A 9,657-nucleotide genomic window follows, 5' to 3' on the forward strand; every position below is an offset into this window, starting at 1 on the left:
ATGCTGAAGCTGAAGTTCCAATACTTGGTGGCCACCTGATTCGAAGAGCCGACTCATTGGAAAAGACCCTGATTCTGGGAAATATTGGGGGCAGGAGGAGAAGGGGACCACAGAGGATGAGATGGTTGGATGGCATCACCGACTTAATGGATATGAATTTGAGCAAACTCCAGAAGATAGTGAAGGACAGGGAAGCCTGGCGAGCTGCAGTCAATGGGGTCACAGAGTTGGACATGACCTAGTGACTGAACAACAACAGAATCTCAAATATAAGAAGTCTAGTTGGAGAAGACCGTGAATTTGGGTTTAAGCTTCTTGCCATTTGAAGCAGAGAGGGAATAATTGATTATATGAGTCATGCAACTCATGAAACCACATTTACAGAGACAAACAACTATTCCTGGTATTACAAGTTTACTCTTGACATTGGAACTAAAGATTTACTTCACTACCAAAACTTAACTATATGAAACTATTAAAACAAATACAAGGACTTCCCTCATGGTCCAGTGGCTGGGACTCTGTGCTCCCAATGCAGGGGACCCAGGTTCCATCCCTGGTCAAGGAACTGAATTCTGCATGCTGCAACTAAGACCCAAAGCAGCCAAATAAATAAATATTTTAAAAAATACATCCTAAAATTCCAGCTCCCAACACATATTGGATGGGGCAAAAAGAAGATGTTGTTACAGGAAAAACCTGAACAAAGTTTTTGGCCAACCCAGTATATCGCTGATTTTTTTTTTTTACATAGTCAGGGTTTAGATAGTCACAGACTGCAGAGCCCCAGAAGGAAGAATGCATTGGAGCTTTGGGGAAAGCAGAGCTTGTTTTTGGCTGGCCTGTCAGGTTCCTCTCTTCCTTCCGGTTAGTATTCTGGAAATCCACATACACCCATAAGATGGCTTAGCTAGGTAAATGGTAATAGAATTGGTAGGCAACTACCCTGATTCTGTTGACTCACCCAGATAGCAAGAAGACAGGGGAATATGGTTTTGTGTTATCCTTCTGTGTTTGGAAAGTATCACCAAAGACAAAATGTGGCTTAGTATAATAAGGATTCTTTTTCTGCAGTTGGCCTTTCAAACATTTGTTTCAAAATGAACTCAATATTAATAGTTTGGAATATCACTTCATTTTATATAATAGATAATGCATGTATTTAATAATTATCAGTAACTTACTTTCACATTTACAAAGAATATATAAAATAGGAGATTTGAGAAAACTTCTAGGTCAACCACCCATGACACACACACACATATTGTATCAATATATATTATAAAGCAAAACATTCTTTGCATGGCATAAATACCCTTTACATCCTGACTTTGACCTATTTCTCTAATACTCATACAATCCCCAGCACATGTTCACTAAGATCCCCTATACCAGAATTCTTATTCTCCCAGTAAAATTTCCTTCCTCTATTATTGGTGCAGTCTCTCCCCCGACCCATTACTCTGTAATGCCCAATTATCTCCATCTAGTAATCTCCTTGTCTGCTTCAAAATTCAGCTCTGCTGTTGGCTTCCTCAACGTCTTCATACATGGGGAAATAATTGTTCTCTTATTGTCACATAGCATCTTACATAGATCTCAAGATTTTCTGTGTCTTTCTCCCTATGTCTTAGATTGATTCTCTACTTCAGCCAATGAGATCATTTCCAGACACTGGCATGGCTACATAAATCTCCTCTAACAATGAATTGTTATTCATTAATTCTAATCACTTACAATTGTTTATTGCTTTATGTTTTTTTTTAAAGGTGCTTTGAGTTCCACTGTCGGTTTGATCCTACAATATTTTGGGAAGGAGGTATTACTTATATTTTGCAAATGAAGGACCAGGGACATGTACATGAGTTTCCTAAGACTGCACATAGCAATTTCTCAGTATCTGACAAAATTATATAAATATTTATCCCTTGCCAGCAACTTCACTCCTAGAAATCTGTCTCAAAACAGAAGTGGCAAAATATGAAATGATCCTTGTAAACAGCTATTAATTATAACACTATTTATAATAGCAGGAAGTTAGAAATAAACCAGTGTTTATCAAGAGGAAACTGAATAAATTGACTATAGGGCATCCACCCAAAGGAGTACTATGCTGCTGTAAAAAGGAAAAAGAAAGATGTCAATGTCCTATGAAATGGTCTCTCCGGGACGTACTGTTAAATGTAAGGAGAAGAATACTCCATATGATATATTTCATGCATATATATATATAAATTTTTTATTATAAATATTGATTTATTTTTTAAGTATAGTAGATTTATGAACTTTTCAGCCAACCCAATTATTTTCCTGGTGTTGTGTTAATTTCTGCTGCACAGCAAAGTGACTCAAGTTATATATATATATTCTTTTCTATATTCTTTTTCATTATGGTTTATCTCAAGATGTTGAATATAGTTCCCTGTGTTATACAATAGGACCTTGTTGTTTATCTATTCTTTACATAATAGTTTGCAGCTGCTAACCTCAAACTCCCAGTCCATCCCTCCCTCAGCCCACTTCCCCTTGGCAACCACAACTCTGTTTTCTATATCTATGAGCCTGTTTCTGCTTCAAAGATAGGTTCATTGTGTCTATATTAGATTCCACATATAAGTGAGATCATATAGTATTTGTCTTTCTCTTTCTGAACTACTTCCCTTAGTATGATAATCTCCAGGTACATTTATGTTTCTGTAAATGGCATTATTTGGGTCTTTTTATGGCTGAGTAATATTCCAGTGTTATTTTTATTTTTTGATAGAAACAATGGAGACTAAACCAACTAATAAAAATGTTTACCTGTAAGAGAAAAGAAAGAGTACAGCTTGGAAGGGAAAAAGATCAACTCTGTATTTATCTGTAACTATCTTTTACTATAGTTTTGAATTGGGAAATATCTAAGTGGTTTATATTATTTTAAAACAAAATAAAGCATAAAATTAATCCTCACAAATTTAAAATTTACTTTAAAATATTTTATGTATCAGGCCGCAGGATAAGCACATAAGGAAGAATTATTTTAAGTGACTTTAAAAGACAGAGTTTTGACACTGTATCTGCTATATTATCTATTCAAAGGACAAAAAGAGTCAAATAAATGTTAGACTGCAATCAAACACCTATGTAAGAAATAATATGGTATTGTTATTTTGAATCTATATGGGGTGATTTATATAAATGTCCTTAAGAACTAAGATTTGGGTCATGAACAAAAGAAGATAAAACTATGAAATCAAAGGAGTTAAATATAGTCCCTGTAATCTTACATGTGAATTTGAAACATCACTATAAACTAAAGATTTAGTTTTCTTTTCTGTAGACTGCAAATCTCCTACCTCAATTCCTCAATTCTCTGAAGAGAAGCATAGAACTAATGATTACCCCTAGCATCTAAGTTGTCATCTTTAAATATGAAGTCCTATTAAATGAACCAGAGTTCCTTAGAGAAATGGGTGATTTCAGTTCTGAGGCAGGAAATGTACAAGATGAACTTTGGGGCATCTAGTTCCAGAAATATAAAAGGTAGTGTCATTACTGTCCTGTTAAAGGAACACAGAAAAATCCTACTGTCAGATTTGGAATAATTTAAGCGTAGTAAGACTAAGAAGGACTCCCTGGTGGCTCAGACAGTAAAGCATCTGCCTACAATGCAGGAGACCCGGGTTCAATCCCTGGGTCAGGAAGATCTCCTGGAGAAGGAAATGGCAACCCACTCCAGTATTCTTGCCTGGAAAATCCCATGGATGGAGGAGCCTGGTAGGCTACAGTCCATGGGATCACAGAGTGTCAGACACGACTGAGCAATTTCACTCACTTAAGACTAATAAACATAGTGGGCCTGTGAACATAAGAGGATTAATAATAGTACTAAAATCAATCTAGCTCTTTCAGAGTTTATTAAAGAATCAACTTCCCATTCTCAAAATTGGTAAATAATGTAAATGAATGCAACATTTAACCTACTATTTGTGTTTGAACTGTATTTTAGAGTCACCGAATAGCCTGTAAGAACATCCTTTTTAGAATGCCAAGTAATAAATTCATAAGGAATGATAATATTACAAAAATCACAATTGTGTAATTACAATAAAATTCTAGATCCAGGCAGCAGTCATCTCAGGCTGCTAAGATTATTCATTGAAAAGTGGATGAAGAAATTTAAAATGAATAGATGAGGCTGAAAGTACCTGAACCCACTGATCCATCTTAGCATGACCAAAAGGAGGCAGCCAGTCTTCATGTACCACCTGAAGGGATGCAGTGGGAAGTAATATCCTAACAGGAAATACAAAGGATGGAGAAACATGTTAAATGATACCAGGATGATGTTGTTTTTCAGTCACCCAGTCATGTCCAACTGTTTGCAACCCTGTGGTCTACAGCATGCCAGGCCTCCCTGTCCCTCACTATCTCCCAAGTTTGCCCAAGTTCATGTCCTTTGTACTGGTGATACCATCCAGCCATCTCATCCTCTGACACCCTCTTCTCCTTCTGCCTTCAATCTTTCCAGCATCAAGGACTTTTCCAGTGAGTCACCTGTTTACATCAGGTGATCAAAATATTGGAGCTTCAGCTTCAGCATCAGTCCTTCCAATGAGTATTCAGGGTTGATTTCCCTTAAGATTGACTTGTTTGATCTCCTTGTTTTCCAAGACACTCTCAGGAGTCTTCTCCAACACCACAGTTTGAAGGCATCGATTCTTTGGTGTTCCACCTTCTTTACAGTCCAGCTCTCACAACCATACACGACCACTGGGAAAACCATAGACTTGACTATATGAACCTTTGTTGCAGAGTAATGTCTGCTTTTCAACACACTATCTAGGTTTGTCATTGCTTTCCTGTCAAGAAGAAATCATTCTGATTTCATGGCTGCAGTCACCATCTGCAGTGGTTTTAGAGCCTAAGAAGAGGAAATCTGTCACTGCTTCCACCTTTTTTGCTTCTATTTGCCATGAAGTAATGGGGTCGGATGCTATGATCTTAGTTTTTTTAATATTTAGTTTGAAGCCAGCTCTTTTACTCTCCTTCTTCACGCTCATCAAGAGGCTCTTTAGTTCCTCTTCACTTTCTGCCATTAGAGTGGTATCATCTGCAGTCTGTTGATGTTTCTCCCGCCTATCTTGATTCCAGCTTGTAACTCATCCAGCCTAGCATTTCTCATGATGTGCTCACTGTATAGATTAAATAAACAGGGTAACAGCAGACAACTTTGTTGTACTCCTTTCTCAATCCTGAACCAATCAGTTGTTCCATACAGGGTTCTAACTGTTGCTTCTTAACCCACCTACACGTTTCTCAGGAGGTAGATAAGATGGTATCTGGTCTAATATTCCCATCTCTTTTAAGAACTTTCCACAGTTTGTTAGGATCCACACAGTCAAAGGCTTTAGCATAGTTGATGCAACAGAGGTAGATTTTTCTAGAATTCCCTTGTTTTCTCTATGATCCAGTGAATGGTGGCAATTTGGTCTCTGGTTCCTCTGCTTTTCCTAAACCTAGCTTGGACATCTGGAAGTTCTTGGTTTGCATTATGCTGAAGCCTAGCATGTAAGATTTTAAGCATAACCTTACTAGCATGGGAGATGAGTGCAATTGTCTAATGGTTAAAACATGCTTTAGTACTATCCTTCTTGGGAATTGGAATGAAGATTGACTTTTTTAAGTCCTGTGGCCAATCCTGGGTCTTCCAGATTTGCTGACATATTGAGTTCAATACTTTGATAAAATCATCCTTTAGGGTTTTGAATAGCTCTCCTGGAATTCCATCGCATCCACTAGCTTTATTGACGGCAGTGCTTCCTAAGGCCCACTTGACTTCACACTCCAGAATGTCTGGCTCTGGGTGACTGACCACACCATTGTAGTTATCCAGTTCATTAAAATCTTTTTTTGTATAGTTCTTCCGTTTATTCTTTCCATCTCTTCTTGATCTCTTCTGTGTCTATGAGGTCTCTACCAGGATGATACAATCAGCCAAATCCAGAATATAGTTAAATATACAGGGAAAAAATGGTCTGTATTCTGTAACAAATTTGTTTCATGTTGGGAAAAAAAGGAATGGAGGAACTATTGTAAAATAAAAAGAAGCTTAAGAGACATAAAAAACAAATACAGGGACTTCTGTGGCAGTCCAGTTGTTAAGTCTTTGTCTTCCAATGCAGGGGGTATGTGTTCAGTTCCTGGTGGAGAAGCTAAGATCCCATATCCTCATGGCCAAAAAGCCAGAACATAAACAAACAACAGAAGCAATATTGTAACAAATTCAATAAAAACTTTAAAAATGGTCCACATTTTAAAAAATCTAAAAAAAAAAAATGCAATGTGTGGGCCTTGTTGAGATCTTCATTTGAACAAATCAACTGAAAAAGACAATTTGGACCCAGTTATGGGAATTTGAATGTGAATCAAGTATTAGATGCCACTTAGAAATTATTGTTAATTTTAGTTGGATTATAATTATACTGATGTATGTTAAAAAAAACATTCTTACTAAAATGGATGAATCTTCCTTCTGTATGTAGATTATATCTTAATAATTTTTAGAAACCTAGTTTTAAAAAGCGTCTGTTTGAGGAACAGACATCTGATATTTCTTGTTTGCTTCACACTATTCAAGTGGGAGGAAAAAATACAGTGTATAGATGAGACAAGACTGGCAAATTGTTTCTAAATATTGAAGCTGGGTCATGGGTACTTTTGTATATGTTTTTAAATTGTCATGATAAAAAATAGAAAAATAAGTAAAACATGAGTAAAAGAAGGCACATCCTATTAGCAGAATGCCAACCCAGCACTTGTAAGCCTAATGCTCTTTATGGTAACTATTGATACCTTTAAGAACTTAAACTAACAGCTGCTGCTGCTAAGTCACTTCAGTCGTGTCCGACTCTGTGCGACCCCATAGACGGCAGCCCACCAGGCTCCCCCGTCCCTGGGATTCTCCAGGCAAGAAGACTGGAGCGGGTTGCCATTTCCTTCTCCAATGCATGAAAGTGAAAAGTGAAAGTGAAGTCGCTCAGTCGTGCCCGACCCTCAGCGACCCCATGGACTGCAGCCTACTAGGCTCCTCCATCCATGGGATTTTCCAGGCAAGAGTACTGGAGTGGGGTGCCAAACTAACAGCAGACAGGCTTATTAAATGTATCAATATAATACAACATCCTGACTTCTAGGACCTTACAATGGCTTAGGAAGATAAGAATCATCCTGAAATAACTCTAATGAAAAGTAGCATGCCAGGAACCCAAAGATTTAGATCTTTTTCAGATGGAAGTCCTCTGGTTAACCACATATGCCGAGGGACTATAGAACCTGAGTGACTGTAGGTGGCAAGGGCATTTCTCCTCCTGCTGAAATACTGGGCAGTTTGGGTGAAAAAAAAACAGGTTCACATTTTAGTATATAAAGGGAATCTACCAAATAGATGCCCTAAGTCTGCATTAGACCCCAAGTGGTCCCTGCATCTGCTGTGCTGCAAATGCGAGAAACCTTTGCTTTGCCTTCCTGTGCTGAGAGCTGACCTGCCTGTGTTCGTTCCCCTCCTCCATAGGAACAGTCAACAGAAATTTTATAAAACAAGGAATACCTTATTTTATCAACCGCCTGAGGGGCTGAGTATGAATAGAGGTGACAGTACTCTGGTGTATGTCTCGGAACTGTTGGTTTGGGTTGGAGTACTGGTGAAATTGATGGCAATGAGATGTATGTATGTTTATGTGTTGTCTGCTCTTCTGAAAAAGGTGAGTAGACTAGATGTTTTGTCATCTCTGGAAGAGAATAGGAGTAGTAGCAGTGCTGATAGCAAGGAGACCAGCAGTGGTGTTAGAAAGGAGTAGGCAGAAAACGTCAAGAAGCTTCAGAGTTAGCTGGACATAGAGGGGATGGGATGAGAAGAGGCTGGGCCCCTTCAGTGGGTTGTAGTAGACACCCATCCTAAAGGAATAAAGCTAGACAGTTGATCTAATGAGGAAGTGCCAAGATATGAAAATAAATTACTACACTGGGCTTTTTCGATTTTCTGGGTTTACGCCATGTCTGGTCGCGGCAAAGGCGGAAAGGGTCTGGGCAAAGGAGGCACTAAGCGCCACCGCAAAGTCCTTCGTGATAACATCCAGGGCATTACCAAGCCTGCTATTCGGCGCCTGGCTCATCGTGGTGGTGTGAAGCGCATCTCCGGGCTCATCTACGAGGAGACCCGCGGGGTGCTGAAGGTGTTCCTGGAGAACGTGATCCGCGAGCAGTCACCTACACCGAGCACGCCAAGCGCAAGACTGTCACCGCCATGGACGTGGTCTACGCGCTCAAGCGACAGGGCCGCACCCTCTACGGCTTCGGCGGCTGAGTGTCCACGTTCTCCGGTATTCAACAAAAGGTCCTTTTAAGGGCCCTAAAAAAAAAAAAATAAATAAAATAAAATAAATTACTACACTGAGAAAAAAAGTTAGCCTAACCCTGATGAGGGACTGGGGTAGATAAGCATAGGGATACTCCAAGTGAGTCACTCTTTTATGTGGCATATAGAAACCAATGGGAGGAGAGTAGAAAGAGATTGGGAAAGCTTAATTCTTTGCCCATTAAAGACTTTTAGATGGTGCAATAGGAGATAAGCTCTGAGAAGCAGCTGTGCTCCTGGAACAGGGACCTATTTAGATATTAAATTAACAGAAGGAAAGGAGAACCAGTCTGTTCATTATCATATCTCCAAGATTTCATTCTATTATAATGATGTGTTTTACATTTTAGGTATAAAAATGGCTATGTTACTGTTACCATCTTTCTAAATTCCATATATATGTGTTAGTATACTGTATTGGTGTTTTTCTTTCTGGCTTACTTCACTCTGTATAACCCTGTGTACGAGACAGCAAAAGAGACACCGATGTATAGATCAGTCTTATGGTCTCTGTGGGAGAGGGAGAGGGTGGGGAGATTTGGGAGAATAGCATTGAAACATGTATAATATCATGTATGAAACGAGTCGCCAGTCCAGGTTCGATGCACGGTACTGGATGCTTGGGGCTGGTGCACTGGGACGACCCAGAGGGAGGGTAGGGGAGGGAGGAGGGAGGTGGGTTCAGGATGGGGAACGCGGGTATACCTGTGGCAGATTTATTTCGATATTTGGCAAAACTAATACAATATTGTAAAGTTTAAAAATAAAAAAAATAAAAAAAAATGGCTATGAAGTATAGCTTGAGGATCAGAGAAGTTTAATGCAACAAGAAATCACTTTGGGGGAAAAAACAAAAAGGATTCATGGATCACAAAGAATTAGAATTGAAACTCAAAGTATAGTGTAGCGGTGTGATAGCTGGAAATAAGAGAATGGATAGTATCTATGAGATAGAGTATATAAAAAGGCTATGGGTGAAGGGCTGTATTTTTATGAAGGTCCACTGAGGACCACAAGGTGAGTGGGAAGAAAAGCACAAGAGAGAAGGAGTGGAACAGGTCATGATATAATCAGCCAGTCAGTTCAGTCACTCAGTCATGTCCGACTCTTTGTGACCCCATAGACTGCAGCATGCCAGGCTTCCCTATCCATCACCAGCTCCCGGAGCTTACTCAAACTCATGTACATTGAGTCAATGATGCCACCCAACCATTTCATATTCTGTCGTCCCCTTCTCCCACCTACAGTCTTTCCCAGCA

General features: G+C 39.1%; 1 pseudogene; it reads left to right on the top strand.

The window, feature by feature from the left end:
- Positions 1 to 8,007: 8,007 nt before the first annotated feature.
- On the top strand, positions 8,008 to 8,387 carry LOC783117 (histone H4-like; annotated as a pseudogene).
- Positions 8,388 to 9,657: the final 1,270 nt, after the last annotated feature.

This window comes from Bos taurus, chromosome X (assembly GCF_002263795.3).
Source record: "Bos taurus isolate L1 Dominette 01449 registration number 42190680 breed Hereford chromosome X, ARS-UCD2.0, whole genome shotgun sequence".
Taxonomy (NCBI): domain Eukaryota; kingdom Metazoa; phylum Chordata; class Mammalia; order Artiodactyla; family Bovidae; genus Bos; species Bos taurus.